Raw genomic sequence first — 19037 nt, 5'->3', positions numbered from 1 at the left:
GTTATTAAGAAATGCTTCGTAGTTATTGTGTAATAAAATGTGTTCCTATTTGGAAGATCTGCATTAGTCAGTGATCCAGTATTTTCTAAATGACTAACGCATGGTATTACAAAATCATGCACGGGTGAAAGATCCATTCGAAATACAAGATAGGATTAGGCATGGTGGTTCATGCCTGTAATTCCAGTACTATGGGAGGCCAAGGTGGGCGGATCACTTGAGGTCAGGAGTTTGAGACCAGCCTGGCCAACATAGTGAAAACCCATCTCTACTAAAAATACAAAAATTAGCTGGGCTTGGTGGCAGGTGCATGTAATCCCAGCTACTTGGGAGGCTGAGGTGGGAGAATCTCTTGAATCCAGGAGGTGGAGGTTGCAGTGAGCTGAGATTGCGCCACTGCATTCCAGCCTAGGCAACCGAGCAGGACTCCACCTAAAAACAAACAAACAAAAAACCCAAAATGCAGGATAGATGGACAGATTCTAACATAACAGACTCTAGTAACCAGGCTCCGAAAAGCTCATTGATATGGTGTCAGATTTCACATTGCTGCTAACCTTCAAGGAACTACCACTTGTCCTCTGGGTTCATCCATGTTGTCACAGATGACATCATGCTAAGTGAAAGAAAGACAAATACTGCATGAGCTCACTTGTATATTATCAACAGTGAAACTCATAAAGGCAGCGAGTAGAATGGAGGTTCCAGAGACTGGGGGTGGGGGTGGATGGGGAAAGGTGGGAGGTTGGCCAAAGTGTACAAAGTTTCAGTTTCATGGGAGAAATAAGTTCTCTTGGATTACACAACACTGTGACTACAGTTAATAATAAAAAGTGCTAAGTGTAGATTTTAAGTGTTCCCACCACAAAGAAATGATAGGTATGTGAGGTGACAGATACGTTAATTAGCTTGGTTTAATCATTCTGCATTGTAGACACATATCATAGCATCACAGTGTACCCCATAATTATATACGATTGTTATTTAGCAGTTAAATATTTAAAAAACCCTACCGCTTGTCAAGAAGGCTATCCACAATTATCTGAAGAGGTAACCAAAACACTCCTCTTTTTTTCCAACTGCCTATCTGCCTGAGGCTTGATTTTCTTCATGTACTTCAACCAAAACAACATATGGCAACAGACTGGGTGCCGAAGCAGATCTGAGAATCCCACCGAATTCTTCTACCCTAGACATTCAAAAGCTTTGTAGCAATGAAAAAGGAGTTCGTTTTCATAAAGATATATTTATGCTAATATGTAACGAGTTTATTATTGATCTTTTCACAATAATATTTAAAAACAGTTTTAATTTATAATATGGTAATTTTTTTTGTTTTGCTAATCTTCTCTGTATCATTCCAATTTTAGTATATGTGCTGTCAAAGCAGCACATAATATGGTAAATATTAGTAGATGGAATCCATACCCCCAAAAATCCCACTGGGGCTCTCTTTTTTCTTTTTGACATCGGGTCACCCAGGCTAGAGTACAAGGGCATGATCAGGGCTCACTGAAACCTCTTCATCCCCAGGCTCCAGTGGTCCTCCTCACCAGAGGCTGGGACTACAGATGCGAGCCACCACACCTGGCTAATTTTTTTTTGTAGAGATGGGGTTTCACCATGTTGTCCAGGCTGGTCCTGGACTCCTGGGCTCAAGTGATCTGCCCACCTCAGCCTCCCAGAGTGTTAGGATTACAGGTGTGAGCCACCACACCTGGCTTGTTTAGGTCTCAATAATCCTGAGTACACAGGGTTCCTGAAACCAACTGATTTGATAACGACTGAACTGCCATACAGCAAGACCTCAAGCTCAGAAATAACTCAGGCGCTGATAAAAGGTAAAGGAAATACCCCTTGCCTCCTTTCCTCCGAATGTACAGCCATAGAATTGTGTTAGGTAGGCACTTCTTTCCATTTTTATTGAAACGGAAATCTCACTTTGATTATTAACAGAAAAAACTTTAATTTTAATCATCACAGTAGAGCCCAGCACAGCTATAATCCAAATTTCTACTACCTTTTATAAACCAAGAGGTCCTGTTCCCTTTATCTCAACCACAGCATTAGTAGCGTTTTCAATGTGAAAAAATTATCATTAAATTTGCTCGTTAAAAAAAAAATACAGGCCGGGCGCGGTGGCTCAAGCCTGTAGTCCCAGCACTTTGGGAGGCCGAGACGGGCGGATCACGAGGTCAGGAGATCGAGACCATCCTGGCTAACACGGTGAAATCCCGTCTCTACTAAAAAATACAAAAAACTAGCCGGGCGAAGTGGCAGCGCCTGTAGTCCCAGCTACTCGGGAGGCTCACTGAGGCAGGAGAATGGCGTAAACCCGGGAGGCGGAGCTTGCAGTGAGCTGAGATCCGGCCACTGCACTCCAGCCTGGGCGAGGAAGCGAGACTCCGTCTCAAAAAAAAAAAAAACCAAAAAAAAACACATTAGCTTTTTTGCCTAAATACTTTACCACATACATATCTTAAAGTGCAAGGGGTTTTATTTAGACTATTCTAGTGCTGATTAATATAGCTTCAGTCCCCTTTAGATCGAAAACAGGAAAAAAAATTGCCCTTATGAGTTCTGGGTAATTAACAAAATGTACATAATTCAGTTATTCCCACCCACCGATACGACAACCTGGATAACCTCAGGCTACCAGAATCTGAATCATGGGTTGGAATGCAACAGAGAAGCAAACAGGAATGGGTTGAAAATTCTTTTTTAACATCTTACAGACTTGGGGCTGGGTGCGGTGGCTCATGCCTCTGATTCCAGCACCTTGTGAGTCTGAGGCGGGCGGATCACCTGAGGTTAGGAGTTTGAGATCAGGCTGACCAACATGGTGAAACCGAGTTGCTACTAAAAATACAAAAATTAGCCAGGCATGGTGATGGGTACCTGTAATCCTAGCTACTCGGGAGGCTGAGGCAGGCGAATCACTTGAACCCTGGAGCTGGAGGCTGCAGTGAGCTGAAGTTGTGTCACTGCACTCCAGCGTAAGTGACAGAGCGAGACTCCATCTCAAAACAAACAAACAAAAATCATATAGACTTGGTATATGTCTCACTGCAGATGAGCCCAATCCTTTCATGTACTCATAATGACAGAAATCTGTCAAATTTCTATTCCTCAAGAGACTGAACCCTACTTAAGTTGATAAATACCTTTATATGCAATATAATTTCACTTGTTTAAAAATTATCATAATTATTTTAGATGTTTTAAATCATGATGTTTTCAAAATGAGGATAATTTCTTTGTGGTTTATAGATACTGGGGTTTTCTTTATCTGTTGCTAGAGAGACAAACCCATCATTTTGAAATAGTCATACAGTGCTCATTGGCTGATCATGGATACGCCAACCAGGAAAGCCTTTCTTCCATTTAACTTTGCCTTCAAAGAAATATGTCTACAGGATGTCCCATGGTGAAGGGTGAGGGCGAAGCTTGTAGCAAGCCATCCCCCAGCCTGCCTTCTTGCAGTCTTCTTGCACCCCAGACACAATCACAGCATTGCTAGCTTCTCCTCCTTAACTCATGCGGCTCACTGATGTTAGTCATTTCTATTTTTTTCCCTATGCCAATCAAGATTACCACTCTCGAATGCACCTTGCCCCCAAACCCTTCCTCCCACTGTCCATACAGTTATGACTTCTTTTGCTACGTCAATATTCAGGGTTTCGACTTATTACGACTATGCAACTACTACTGACACCTGAGCCAAACCATACAGTGTACTATAATTCATTCTCCTTTTTGTCATCTTTCTCCTGTGATTTTACTATGCTCAGTCTGATACTGGAGAAAGTGCCAGAGACAGTAAATGGAGACAAAGTAGAGGAGGATGAGAAATGTCAAAGTATCTCAGGATATGCTGGATTTTTTTTTTTTTTTTTTTTTTTGAGACAGAGTCTTGCTCTATGGCCGAGGCTGGGGTGCAGTGGTATGATCTCGGCTTGCTGCAACCTCTACCTCCTGGATTCCAGCTAGTCTCATGCCCCAGCTTCCCAAGTAGTTGGGACTACAGGCGTGCGCCACCACGCCTGGCTGATTTTTGTATTTTTAGTATAGACGGGGTTTTGCCATGTTGGCCAGGCTGGCCTCGAAATCCTGGCCTCAAGTAATCCATCCACCTTGGTCTCTCAAACTGCTGGGATTACAGGCATGAGCCACCATGTCCGGCTGGGATATGTTGTTGTTGTTGTTGAATTCACTCTTGAAAATGAAATATTCCCAAATTTAACCTGAGGAGAGGGACTCAAACTGCAAGTATTACTCAGGAAATATGTGAACAAGTCATTATATTTGTATTTTTTTACTTGTTATTTCTTGGGTATTCTTTCAGAAAGAAACAGCAACATTTTGTATCCTTGAAGGACATCAAATCAGAGAAATGAAAGAGTGTGCCATCTCTGGACAGACAGCCCTGCAATGCCATTCAAAGGTATTCGGCCCAAAAGTACTCTGTGAGGCATTGCTTTTTCCATTTTCCTCTTCAAAATAGCCTATTAGATACGAGCCGATCGCCCCTAAGAATCGTGAGTCCTCCTTAATCTCTCTGCTGCTGGACCCTAACACAGCCCATGCAGGATCACCTGTGTGCGAAGTCGCACCCTGGGCAAGAAGCCCACAGCCGCTTGGTGGCTTGGCAGCGTCTCTGGGACTAAAACTCAGTTTCCAAGGGTAGTTCAGCAATGGTAAGGAGTGTGGATTCTGGACATACTACTTGGGCTTAACCCTGGCTTGAGCAATGTATTAAATTGCTCCAGGACTGGCTACATAATTTGCCAGGTCCAGAGTAAAAAGAAAATGAGAGGTCCCTTGTTCAAAAATTGGGAATTTCAAGACTATGACAATAGAGCATTAAATCAAGGATGGGACTCATCTAAACACAGGGCCCCGTGTGCTGTGAAACATCCATGAAGCTGCCTGTGCCTCAGTTTCCTCATCTGTAAAATGGGATCGTAGCAACACCTACCTCACAGAGCGGTAAGGAATATGCGAGTTAATGACACAGAAAGCACTTATAAGAGTGCCAGCACTTAGTAAGAGCTCAGTAAATTACTGTCACACCCCACATAGCCTACACTTTCAGTCAGCCCATCTCGAACATACTACCCAAATCTGGTGAAAATTCATTTAGTTATTTCTCTGTGACATGGTAAAAGTCAAACAGGCAAACTTAATTTATAAATTTCATTAACAGCAATACAGCTGTTTGAAACCCTGGAATTTTTATCAGTAAACAAAAACTCAGTCTAATTTTTTAAACCTGAAACCTGAGTAGCACTATATTGTGCTTTATTATAGTTAAGTTTTAAAAATTTTAAGTACATAATCATTTATTATAACCATTGATAACTATAAGTTTGTTATCTAATGAGTCAAGAAAAACTGGAAATAACTAAAAATTTTAAAAAGATGACAATACAAACTACACTTCATGACAATAAGAAAACCCAGAATTTGGCCGGGCATGGTGGCTCATGCCTGTGATCCCAGCACTTTGGGAGGTTGAGGAGGGTGAATCACCTGAGTCAGGAGTTCAAGACGAGCCTGGCCAACATGGTGAAACCCCATCTCTACTAAAAATACAAAAATTAGTTGCACATGGTGGTAGGCAGCTCTAATCCCAGCTACTTGGGAGGCTGAGGCAGAAGAATTGCTTGAATCCAGGAGGTGGAGGTTACGGTGAGCCAAGACTGTGCCACTGCCCTCAAGCCTGGGCAACAGCAAGACTGCATCTCAAAACAACAACAACAACAACAAACCCTAGGATTTATTCCATATGCAAATATCTTAATCCAACAACACATTTAGCTAAACATAAACCTTTGAAGGATTGAATCCATTTGTTAGGATGTAGGTAGAGGGATGCCAATGTCTTAGGTAGCATGTGTAAATAAATCAAAAATGTGTTTCCTCTTTTGATGTTGTTGTTTCCTGATTTGAGAATGAAAGGTAACTTGATTATATTGGATCAGTAGTTTGATTCAAGTAACATTGTGGAATTCAAAAGTGCAAAGGTAAAATCTCAAAAGCATATTTAGGCCAGGCTCGGGGGCTCAAGCCTGTAATTCCAGCACTTTGGGAGGCCAAAGCAGGTGGATCACTTGAGGTCAGGAGTTCGAGACCAGCCTGGCCAACATGGTGAAACCCTGTCTCTATTAAAAATACAAAAATGAGCGGGGCATGGTGGCACACGCCTGGAATCTCAGTTACTCGGGAGGCTGAGACAGGAGGATGGTTTGAACCTGGGAGGCAGAAGTTGCAGTGAGCTGAGATTGCGCCACTGCACTCTAGCCTGGGTGACACAGCGAGACTCCATCTCAAAAAAAAAAAAAAAAAAAAAATGGTGTGGGAGGGTATTCATCAGCTGTTAACTGATTTTAATTAAGATTTTGAAGAATATTCTCAAAGTCAAATCATGTGACCAGAGCGTATATAAAATGAAGAAAGCAAACAGTGCCTATGGAAGAAGACATAGGTTGGGCTCAAAGCTCGTACCTTTCCTCTCTCAACAGTTCTGGCTCTGAGTCCCAGCTACGCCAATGACTCACTGCTGGACTGTTCTATGTGTCAGTCTCTGAGCCTCGTGCCAATGTCTACTGTGTGCCTGGTATAGGTCTTGGCTCAGGCTAGGTGGCAGGCAATAAATGCTTTTCTTGGTTTGGGGGTGGAGGGTGCCATTTGGTAAAGTGAAAAGAATGTGGATTTCAAAGGTAGGTCTCAATTTGAATCCTATCTCTATCATTTACTACATACAATCTCCAGTAGATTTTATTTTTCTAAGCCTTGGTTCTTAACTTGCAAAATGGAGGTAATAACATCTCCTTTGCAGGACTGTCGTGAGAATGAACTGAACTTGTGTATGGCTGGCCCATAACAGGCACCAACAAGTGGGTTTGAATCCAGGCCCCTACCTTCATAGTCTAGACACCAGACAGAAGAGACTAACTGCATTGGGCTGTGAGGATGAGACAGAAAAGCAGCTCCATCTACTTTGAGAAGTCAAATGTGTCAAATGCTTGTTTTTATTTGTACAGTAAGACACATAAACAATACTGTGTTTAAAGAATGATGGAGGCTGGGCTCAGTGGCTCACACCTGTAATCCCAGCACTTTGGGAGGCCAAGGAGGGTGGATCACCTGAGGTGAAGAGTTTGAGACCAGCCTGGTGAACATGGTGAAACCCCGTCTCTACTGAAAATACAAAAATTAGCCAGGCAGTGGTGGCAGGGACCTGTAGTCCCAGCTACTCTGGAGGCTGAGGCAGGAGAAGCACTTGAACCCAGGAGGCAGAGATTGCAGTGAGCCGAGATTGCGCCACTGTACTCCAGTCTGGTGACAGAACAAGAGTCCATCTCAAAACAAATAAATAAATAAAAATAAATAAATAAGAACAATGGGGCTGGGTGCGGTGGCTCATGCCTGTAATCCCAGCACTTTGGGAGGCCGAGGTGGGTGGATCATGAGATCAGGAGTTTGAGACCAGGCTGACCAACATGGTGAAACCCCATCTCTACTAAAAATACAAAATTAGCTGGGCATGGTGGTGCATGCCTGTAATCTCAGCTACTTGGGAGGCTGAGGCAGAAGAATCGCTTGAACCTGGGAGGCAGAGGTTGCAGTAAGCCAAGATTGCGCCATTGCACTCTAGCCTGGGTGATAGAGCGAGACTGTCAAAACAAAACAAAACAAAACAAAACAAAACAAAACAGATGGAAAAATGTATTCCATAGATCCCAGAGCACCTATAAAGCAAGAGTTGTTCTATGCATTTGCCAAGTCCATTGAAAATTATTTTAAGGCTGAAAATGACATTTTCAAAAATTATTTGCCACCAAATATGCCTGATCTAATTCAGTATTGGGGTGCGAACACACACCGAAACAGTACAAAATAAGCTTATCCCAAGCACATTAATGAAGAACATGTTATAAGATGATTTTAAAATAACCTACAGCTCTATCACTAAGCATCTAGCAGAACACATTATACGTGTTCTATCAGGTTATTTCTGGTGTAGACAAATGAAAAGCCAGTGTCTATTATTTGACTGGTGCCCATTTATATTAAAGGACTAAGCTGGAAATGAGGCAAAGAATTTCCTAATTACCGATGACGATGATCTGCTGAGTCAACTCGGAATGTAATTCAGTAAGATTGGAGGGGAGGGAATGAAATATAACGGATGGGGACAGTATTGCTGGTACCGTGTTGAGCTGCGGGAAGATTTTGCTGACTTTCTTGAGAAGTGAGGGGATCCGATGCCTGAGCAATCAACCATGATTCAGAGTAACTTGTGACAGTGCTGTTTGAACAGAAATAAAATTTGATCTTTTTCTATCCACCAAGCCACTCAGTGAAATATATTTGTAAATACAATTCCATCTTCTGACATTTGATCTAGGTGGATTATTTAAAAAGCTGTGTCTTTATGATTTTGTTTTGCACAGACTTAAAAAAATTATTTGTGTTTGTTTTATCCAGGCCATAGATTCCTGTTCTACTGCTCTTTCTGCCTCCTGCTTCTGTTTCTCAGAAAAATAGAAAATTGACTTTGCTTTGTTCAGGGGAGTCCATGGCATGTACACCACTCCCATTTAAGTCAGGTTAACAGGGTAAATGTTCATGATGTTCTGAGTCTACTGGTTCTAAAAGCCCTTTGTATTTGCTTTTACCACCTTATAAAAGGGCATGGATCAGTATTTGTGTTGACTTTGAAGCTTTTCTTCTCACACCACACAGATATCTTAACACAGGGGTTCGCACATGGTGACTGGGCAGACAGATGCGTGTGAAACTATTGTGTAGACTAAATGCAATATATAGTTAATGCCTGATGGGAAATAGAATTTTTCTTTAATTGGTCATTTGTGAGATTGAATAAGTAGGCAGGCAGGCTGTAAACACAGTCCCATCTATAGACATGTGTCCTGGGAACAGAAAGGATCACACATTCTTAAGCTAAGACAAAGGCTTTAGTTTGAAGACAATGTCTGTGATTATTTCAGCACGGAGTGCTATTATAGATATCCTCTTGGAGGCTATACTAGAAAAAATTCTGAATGAATTAAGTATATATTTTCCCACTAGCTGCGTCTGAACATATCACCCTTGGCTCATGAAAATTATTTCTCTGCCAGGCATGGTAGTGCATGCTAGTATTCCCAGCTACTTGGGAGGCTGAGGCAGGAGGACTGCTTGAGGCTGGGAGTTCGAGGTTACAGTGAGCTCTGATCATGCCACTGTACTCCAGCCTGGGTGACAGAGTGAGACCCTGTCTCAAAAAAAAATTATTTCCACAATTCATTCCTACATTCTGGAAAAGAATAAACCATATTAATACCACATCCCAATGCTAGTATTATTAGATCTGAGTAGTGAACACATAGACTGGTATTCAGAGATTCCCCAAATCAATCTTTAATTGTTAGACATAATAAAAGTGAAAGGGCAGATTCAAGTCCAGGAACATGGACAGATCTTAAGAAGGAAAATCTCCTTTCTTTCAATCTCCCAGCTTCTCAAACTGGCAGCTGAGTCTTGGGCAGGCAAATGACTCAGAAACTTTTACAGCCTCCCTGGTACTGAAGTACTATATACTTAGTTTTTTTTTTGGAGACGGAGTTTCCCTCTGTTGCCCAGGCTGGAGTGCAGTGGCCGAATCTCAGCTCGCTGCAAGGTCCGCCTCCCGGGTTTATGCCATTCTCCTGCCTCAGCCTCCCAAGTAACTGGGACTACAGGCGCCTGCCACCTCGCACAGCTAGTTTTTTTTTTTTTTTTGTATTTTTTAGTAGAGACAGGGTTTCACCGTGTTAGCCAGGATGGTCTCGATCTCCTGACCTTGTGATCCGCCCGTCTCGGCCTTCCAAAGTGCTGGGATTACAGGCTTGAGCCACCACGCCCGGCCTTTAGTTTCTTAAAAGAATCTGATTCATAGTGAACCATTCCACTGAAATTGCACGATTTTTATCCAAATAGCAATACAATCTCTATCCAATGGTTTTGGTATACAATAAATGCTCTCCAGGCTATATGTAACATTTGTTGTTTACTATATTAGACCCAGTAGTTTGCTTTATAATTTGAATTGTATGGAGCAGTACTTATACTGTGTTGCCTACTAGATTTTATGAAAATAATACTTTAAAAAATGACATTCCTCCAACAATGAAACCATGTAAATTGAAGACAGGGACCTGATTATACTATTAAGTGAAAAGCTAAATTGCTAAACAGTCTCTAGCAGGGTCTACATCTGTTATCTGTCCATTTCTATATTTGTGTATTACAGAACAACAAAAGCTGGGCAAAAATGTGACACCGGAATTTATCTATTTGACTCAAAGTGGCGGAATTCCAGGAAGTTTTAATTTTCTTTTTTGTGTTTTTCGTTTTATAATCAGAGGAAGGTCATTTTTAAAAAGTTTGAGTTGTGGTGTAATACACAGAGCATAATTTGCCATCTTAACCATTCTCCAGTAGACAGTCAGTAGTATTAAGTATGCTCACACTGTGGTGTAACCAATCTCCAGAACTTCTTCATCTTAGAGGAATGTTGTTTTTAAAAGAGAGAACCAAATACTTCTCTAGACGTCTGTGATTTGAAAAAATCAAATGCAAAGTAAGTAATGGCTTAATCAGACCAAACCATCATAATTGAATAGCCTGACCAATTTGTGAAAGAACTAGCCATGGGCTTTTTTCACTGTCTTTTTTTTTTTTGAGATGGAGTCTTGCTCTGTCGCCCAGGCTGGAGTGCAGTGGTGCAATCTTGGCTCATTGCAACCTCCGCCTCCTGGGTTCAAGCAATTCTCCTGCCTCAGCCTCCCGAGTAGCTGGGACTACAGGTGCACGCCACCACACCTGGCTAATTTTTGTGTTTTTGGTAGAGACGGGGTTTCACCATATTGGACAGGCTGGTCTTGAACTCCCGACCTCTTATGATCCATCCCTGTGGCCTCCCAAAGGGCTTTTGATTCAGCATGTGAAGAGGAAATCATGGGCAGAGCTGCAGAAATCATATTAGAATTTCATCTGTGTAGTTCCTTGGAAAGCTTTTTATTGAACCACCTGTTTCAATTTCCATTTTTTAAAACATAAAATATACCACTGTCTGTAATCATGCCATGATGAGCAGCTGACATTCTTACTCAGGACTTAGAATAACAATGCTTTAGAGTCCTGCACAAAGCCTCCAAAAGGGTGGAAAAAATACACAACCCTTTGAAACAGGTTTACTCAAGCACGGTGAGAGAGGCTGGGCGGTCATTTATTAACAGGGCATGCGTTCCTTCTCAGAGAGATGGCAAAGGAAGCTTGTTCTAAACTTTTCCACCATTTCAATGGCTACTTTCTCCTGAGTCATTAAGGGAACACTGGTATTAGGTTTTGTGTCACAGTCATACCAAGGATACCTCGCCAGCAAAGTTAATGCTTTTCTAAGCTTATGAGTTAGGGGACAGTCCCGGTTCTGAGCTGAAGGAATTCTCATCTAAATGCAAATCAAGACAAGCCCGTCTAGGATGCATAAATAGGTACAGTAATTTTTCCACCATTTAATGTTCAGCCCCCCAAATGCATTTTCACACAACCCTATTGGTAAAGAAGTGTCCCTTATTAGAATTAAACGACATTTGTTTTCTTCCCCACACCGGCAGTTATACAGGTAGAAAGTGTTCAGTCTTTTTTTTTTTTTTTAGACGGAGTCTCGCTCTGCCGCCCAGGCTGGAGTGCGGTGGCCGGATCTCAGCTCACTGCAAGCTCCGCCTCCCGGGTTCACGCCATTCTCCTGCCTCAGCCTCCCAAGTAGCTGGGACTACAGGCGCCCGCCTCGTTGCCTGGCTAGTTTTTTGTATTTTTTAGTAGAGACAGGGTTTCACCGTGTTAGCCAGGATGGTCTCGATCTCCTGACCTCGTGATCCACCGTCTCAGCCTCCCAAAGTGCTGGGATTACAGGCTTGAGCCACCGCGCCCGGCCAAAAGTGTTCAGTCTTGATTTGGTTAATTTAACGCATGGGAAATAAAATGGACGAAGAGAATCATTTTTCTAACCTCGACTTCTCCACACCAGACTCCTAAACCCACGTCCCTGCCATTTCTATTTGATGTCCCAAAGGAATGAAAGAAAATGTGCCCCAAATGGAACTTAGGTTTCATCCCAGCTCTACTTCTCCTTTCAGTGTTTTTCTAATTTAATGACACTGTCATCCTTCCTTTCATGCCAGAAACTGGAGAGTCCCCCTCGAGTCCTCTTCCCACACACCACATACCCAGGCTGCACTTTTATAATGAATCCCTTCCTCTAAATCTCCACTCCTGTGACTTTAATTCAGCCTTTTGTCACCTCTCACTGGGCTACTGCAGCACTTTACTGGTTTTCTGGTTTAGTCTTTTCCCCATAAATTCCAGCCTCTAGCCTGTTACTGGAGTAATCATTCCATAAAATGCAAGTCTGATGCTGGGCGTGGTGGCTTCCAGCACTTTGGGAGGCCAAGGAAGGAGGATGGCTTCAGCCCAGAAGTTCAAGACCAGCTTGGAAAACATAGGGAGAACCTACCTCTTCAACAATATAAGAAAACGTAGGCGGGCATGGTGGTGTCTGCTGGTAATCCCAGCTACTCAAAAGGCTACTCAGGATAACTTGAGCCCAGGAGTTTGAGGCTGCAGTGAGCTATGATTGTTCTCTAGCATGAGTGACAGAGGGAGAGTCTATCTCTAAAAACAAACAAATACATAAAACACAAGTCTGGGCTAGGCACAGTGGCTCATGCTTGTAATCCCTTTGGATTTGGGATTACTTTGGGAATCTTTGGGAGGCTGAGGTGGGTGGATCACCTGAGGTCAGGAGTTCGAGACCAGCCTGGCCAACATGGCAAAACCCTGGTCTCTTCTAAAATTTAAAAAACAAAACAAAACAAAAGACACAAGTTTGAACAAGTCACTCCTCTGGAAACCATGGCAAGAGAGGCAAGGGCAAGTTTATGATGTTCGTCTGTGCCGCTTCAAATGTGCAGCCCTTCCTTACTCAAGGAGGTTAAGGGGAAGAACAAAGACCCTTCCACCTTAACCTTATGCTACTTCAAATCTCCTCAATCAGCCCAAAAGCAGAGTGTATAATTTTATAATGCACTGAGGGTGAGGAGTATAATCTTCAAGTCCCAACTCTGCTGGATTATTTACCACTTTGCCAACATTTTTTGTTGCTGTTGCTTTTGTTTTTCAAACAGGGTCTCAGTCCTATCGCCCAGGCACAATCATGGCTCACTGTAGCCTCGACCTTCCAGGCTCAGATGATTCTCCCACCTCAGCCTCCCAAGTAGCTGGGACTACAGGTGTGCACCACCAGCCCAGCTAATTTTTTGTAATTTTAATAGAGATGGGGTTTGGCCATGCTGAGGCTGGTCTTGAACAACTGGACTCAAGTGATCTGCCCACCTCGGCCTCCCAGACTGCTGGGATTACAGGCGTGAGCCACCACGTCTGGCCCACTTTGCCAGCTTAGTGGCCAGTCTGGTTTCTGGTCCTCATTAAGGGCAAGACCAATGACTAATTCCACTGCCCTCTCCAGTGGAACGCACTCCACGTCTTTAGGGAGGCAAAGCACTACTGCTTGTGCCTTGCCTTTCTGGGGATGAGACTCAATCTGCCCCTTTGCATTGGATGTTCCAACAAGCAATCGGCTAGCAGTATAAAGAGAAGCTCTGGCACAGATTAGTCACGGATTGGCAAACTTTCTGAAAAAAGCCCAGATAGAAATATTTCGGCTTTATGAGCCATACAGTCTCTGTTGCAGCAACTCACTCTGCCATTGCAGCATGAAAACGGCGTGGACAATACATAGATGAATGCATGCGGCTGTGTGCCAATAATACTTTAATCACACAACCAGGTGGTGGGCCAGACTTGGCCCATGAGACACTATGTGCCAACCCCCTAATCAGGTATATGAGCTAAGATGCTGCATCAACCTTGGATCAGCTGAGAATCTCGGACCTCCCCAGAGGTGATAGACAACCATGCTGAGAACGTGGGTTCTGGAGCCCAGCTGCCTTGGTTCAAATCTTGGCTTTAGCGTTTGCTAGCTGTTGAGCCTTTGGGGGAGTAACTTTACACGATTGTCTCATTTGAGCCTCACAGCAACCCTGTGAGATAAATCCGATATTCCCATTTAACAGAGGCCTGGGTGCAGTGGGATCCAAGGTTCAGGAACTTCCCATCAGCACAGGAACATGCTGAGTCACTCTCATCTTTTAAAAGAGGTGCCCTCCCTGGGTCCCCTCCTCCTCCAGCCAAGCCCTCACTCACATCTCCTCTTCACACCAAGCTTCTTGATAAAGCTGTCCACATCCTCCACCCATACTTTGTTATCTCACACTCACTTTGCAACCCTCTGCAACTGGCTTCTGCCCCTGGCTTTGAAACTGGTGACAGTTTTATCATGATGGTTTCTTAAACAAGAAATACACATATTTAATGTCTACTGCATACCTAGGCTATGTCCTTTATCGACATTGCCAGCCCAAGTTAGGGAAAAAGATAATCACGGTGCACTCTGCCTCCCAGTAGAGGTGCTATATGTAGGTTACCTGTGATTCACTTTAGTGAACATCCCAACTCTGCAACACCAATATTTGAGCCCCAGCCTCATCCAGGTGAAGGCAGGGTTGCCTCTCTAGGGGGGAAAAATTCAAGATGAATCCTAAAGTGGCCATTGTCATGATTAAGGGATGCAGATTTTATCTTGAGAACTCTATCAACCAAGAGAGTGAGATAATACACTACTGGACATCTCTATTTTTCACTCTACACTTACATCCCTGTGACCAAAACGATGCTAATCCAAGGCCATGCGACCTGTGGATCTGTAGGAGTAGATATTTCGTCTGTTAGTTTTGCTGCCCAGTGAGCGAAGTGGCAGGATGCACCCCCTCAATGGCTTTAGCTCCAGGGTTCTGCTGCGACAGGATGTACCCTCTTCTTGCTGGGGAGACTCTCAAGGACAGGGATGATCTCAACTGTCTCTGAGTGCTCAGTGCCTAGGACAATGCCAGGCAGATAATAAGTTGTTAGGAAATGACGGCTGAACAAGTGAGTCCCCTCATGGGTGGGAGATGACAGAGGCAGGGTGTTTACCACATTAAAAAGATCCAACATCTTTTCTTTGGAGCTTGGCTACCCTGGGGAACAGAATGAATAAGAATCCCAAAGAACCCGGTCACTGCTCAGAAAAAAGGGCCACGCTCCCAGTCGTGTGTGTCTCTCTCTCTGCCTTCTTTCTGTTCATTGAGTCATGATTCCAACAGTGCAGGAACATAGGAAGAATGCCAATTATAATATTTTTTTGACAGCTGGGAGGATAGACACTCTGCCTGTCTCTTCAGCACACAGGCAGCACTTGTCTAAGTGCCAGCTCTCGTGATAAGCAATCCCACTGAGAATCAGTTCTCTCTGTAGCTCCTACTCCTTGACCCAATGTGAAATTTTTCCAAACTATTTTTAAAGTATCTAATCTGCTGTGAGTCACAGACTATGGAGCTGCTAGTTTACCATTTCTGGGCAGAGAGCTTTAACATCAAGACCTTATGAGGTTGTAACTTGCTATTTAAAATGGCAGACAGGAATATAAGAACAAAGTAGTGCATATAAAATCTTTAACTGTTCCTTTATGTCAAGAGATTTGAGATATTTATAGATTTTTAAAGTGCCTATCTTTGAAAGAAAAGGTAATTATTTCACATAACAACTTTGAAAGACTGGTCAGTGATCGTCTCCCAAATTTTCATAATAGGAGAACTAGGGGTCTTGGAGATTGACTGAATGGCAAAAGACAGTCCATTTTTAAAAACAACCCAAAGTTCTTGAGTTTGTTACCCATGGCTCAATTCACTGAGTTATGCTACCTCCCCTCACACCGGATGAAACAAGTATTAGTTATCTCCTGATCCATAACAATTCACCTAAAACTCAGTGGCTTAAGACAACAATAATTTATTATCTGTTATGGACTGAATTTATGTGTTATGTGTTTCCCCAAAATTCATACGGTGGATCCCTAACCTCCAATGTGACTGTATTTGCAGTCAGAGCCTTTAAAGAAGTAATTAAGTTTAAGTGAGGCCATAGGGTTGGCCCTAGTCCAATAGGACTTGTGTCCTCATAAGAAGGGGAGGAGACACCAAGGATGAGTGCACACAGAGAAATGGCCACATGAGAGCACAGTGATGCCTCTGTAAGCCAAGGAGAGAGGCCTCAGGAGAAACCAAACCTGCCAACGCCTTGATCTTGGACTTCCAGCCTCCAGAACTGTGACACATCAACTTCCATTGTTTAAGCCGCCCTTTTTCTCTGAGCAATGGCTGGGGTCTTTGGGATTCTTATTCATTCTGTTCCCAGGGTAGCCAAGCTCCAAAGAAAAGATGTTGGATCTTTTTAATGTGGTAAACACCCTGCCTCTGTCATCTCCCACCCATGAGGGGACTCACTTGTTCAGCCGTCATTTCCTAACAACTTATTATCTGCCTGGCATTGTCCTAGGCACTGAGCACTCAGAGACAGTTGAGATCATTCCTGTCCTTGAGAGTCTCCCCAGCAAGAAGAGGGTACATCCTGTCGCAGCAGAACCCTGGAGCTGAAGCCATTGAGGGGGTGCATCCTGCCGCTTCCCTCACAGGGCAGCAAAACTAACAGATGAAATATCTACTCCTACAGATCCACAGGTCGCATGGCCTTGGATTAGCATCGTTTTGGTCACAGGGATGTAAGTGTAGAGTGAAAAATAGAGATGTCCAGTAGTGTATTATCTCACTCTCTTGGTTGATAGAGTTCTCAAGATAAAATCTGCATCCCTTAATCATGACAATGGCCATTTTAGGATTCATCTTGAATTTTTCCCCCTTAGAGAGGCAACCCTGCCTTCACCTGGATGAGGCCGGGGCTCAAATATTGGTGTTGTAGAGTTGGGATGTTCACTAGAATAAATCACAGGTAACCTACATATAGTACCTCTGCTGGGAGGCAACAAACTAATATAGTATCTCTTATGGTTTCCATGGTTCAGGAATTCATGACCAGTTCAGTTGGACAGTCCTGGTTCATGGTCTTTCATGAGGTCTCAGTTAGGTATGGCTGGGGCTGCCTAATCTGAAGGCTCGATTGGGGCTGAATGATCCACTTCCATGGTATGCTCTCCCATCGCTGGCAAGCTAGTGATGGCTGTTGGCAAGGGGCCTTAGTTCCTCCCTGCCTGGGTCTAATGAAACTTCTTCATTCAGTCCTAACCAACCATCCTGCAGCCTTCCCTTTAGTTTAGTTATATATTAAATATATAATAGGAAGAGAAATAGGACAGCCCTTATTTTCTCCTATCAGGATTTTGGTATCATAAATTTAAAAATGAAGGGGAGAAAAATTCCATGTATTTTCCATGGAGCACTACCCAGATCCCCTTTCAGAAATGAAGGGTATTTCCCCAGCTGTTGAGAGTCCTGCCAACTGACAACCTTCAACTATTAGCCAGAAATGACCTTGGCTGAAGAGAGTTGCCTTGCCCAAGGTCAGCTCCCTGCCCAGGACAGCTGTCATCTACTGACTGGCTGGTGTCAGAGTATAGAGGTCTAGTTTCTTTGCACCAACCTGGGACAACTCTGATGAGCCGCCCCTGCTTAGTCCTCCCTGTGGGTTAGCTGATGCCTTTGTTGACACTGCATTGCATCACAACCTCACCCTCCACCCAATCTTTCTGCCTTCCCTTCTTCCACAGGTGTCAATCCTGAGAGCACTTCCTGATAAACATCCTGCACACCAATCTCTTCCTAGAGTCTGTATCTCAGGGGATGCAAACTACAATAATCTACTTTACAGGAAGATTATTCTCAGAGCTGTCAACCATCTAATTATAGCCACATGAACCTCCAGATTCTATCTAGTACATCATGTGTTCAACTGTAGACCCAGCTGTTGAAACCAAGTGATAAGGCAGATTGTCTTAGTAGAGATAGAGGTGCCCAATCCTCCATTTCTTCCTGTATCCACTTCCTCTGTGATGTGACTGTCACTTCTGCTTCATTTTGTTGGCCAAAGCAAATCATAAGGCCAACCCAGATCTGGGGAGGAGGAAAAAGATTCTGCCTTGGATAGGAGGAACTACCGTGCATGTGCCTGCTCTGAGCCTAGGCCTCAAGGGACCTTACACATGCTTCTCTCTCTCCTGGAACCCTGTCCCAGGCATCTGAACGAGCTGGGACTAGCCTGCTGGAAGAGAGACTATGTGGAATTGAGACAAGCTAGCTGTTCCTGCTGAGGTCACTCTGGTCCAGCCAGTCCCCAAGTAACCTGGTAGGTGACCAAAGATGTCATATGAATAAGCACAGTCAAGACCAGAAGAATGCCCACCCAAATTGCTGACCCACAGATTTGTGAGTTAAGTAAATGTAGTTAAGTTTTGGGGAGGTTATTGCTATGCAGCAATAGAAAACCTGATGTAGTACCAGCTATGGTTTGGATGTGGTTTGTTCCCATCAAAACCCACGTTGCAATTTGATACCCCAATGTGGCAGTGTTGAGAGGTGGGGCCTAGTGGGAGGTATTTGGGCCAAGGGGGCAAATCCCTCATGAATAGATTAATACCCTCCTGCAGGGGTGAGTTCTCACTCTCACAGGAATGGATTAGTTCCCTTGAGAGCAGGTTGTTAAAAAGTGCCTGTCTTCCTCAGTTTCTCTCTCTTGCCAGGTGATCTCTTTGCAGATGTCTACTCCCTTTCTGCTTCCATGAGTGGAAGAGGCATGAGGCCTTCATCAGATGCAGCTGCTCCATCTTGAGCTTTCCAGCCCCCAGAATCACGAGTCAATTAAACCTCTTTTCTTTATAAATTACCTAGCCTCAGGTATATTGTTACAGCAACATTAAATGACTAAGATAGTACTCAAATCTGCTGGATACATGAATCAGCTGGCAAAAGACGAGCATGGAGAATTCAGACTATAGGAGATGTCCTGGATTCATTTTAATGGGCTCTGGTACCCAGCTGCTG

At 43.5% G+C, this 19037-nt stretch overlaps 1 protein-coding gene and 1 pseudogene across 5 annotated transcripts in view; both read right to left on the bottom strand.

Annotated features, from left to right (window-relative positions):
* PRKAG2 (protein kinase AMP-activated non-catalytic subunit gamma 2) overlaps positions 1–19037 on the bottom strand; it is a 323078-nt gene that overhangs the window by 98573 nt on the left and 205468 nt on the right. The window lies entirely within an intron of this gene.
* On the bottom strand, positions 1298–1393 carry LOC117073835 (annotated as a pseudogene).

This window comes from Trachypithecus francoisi, unplaced genomic scaffold (assembly GCF_009764315.1).
Source record: "Trachypithecus francoisi isolate TF-2019V2 unplaced genomic scaffold, Tfra_2.0 Lachesis_group4, whole genome shotgun sequence".
In the NCBI taxonomy this organism is placed as follows: Eukaryota; Metazoa; Chordata; class Mammalia; order Primates; family Cercopithecidae; genus Trachypithecus; species Trachypithecus francoisi.
This window is presented reverse-complemented; position numbering and strand designations above follow the sequence as displayed.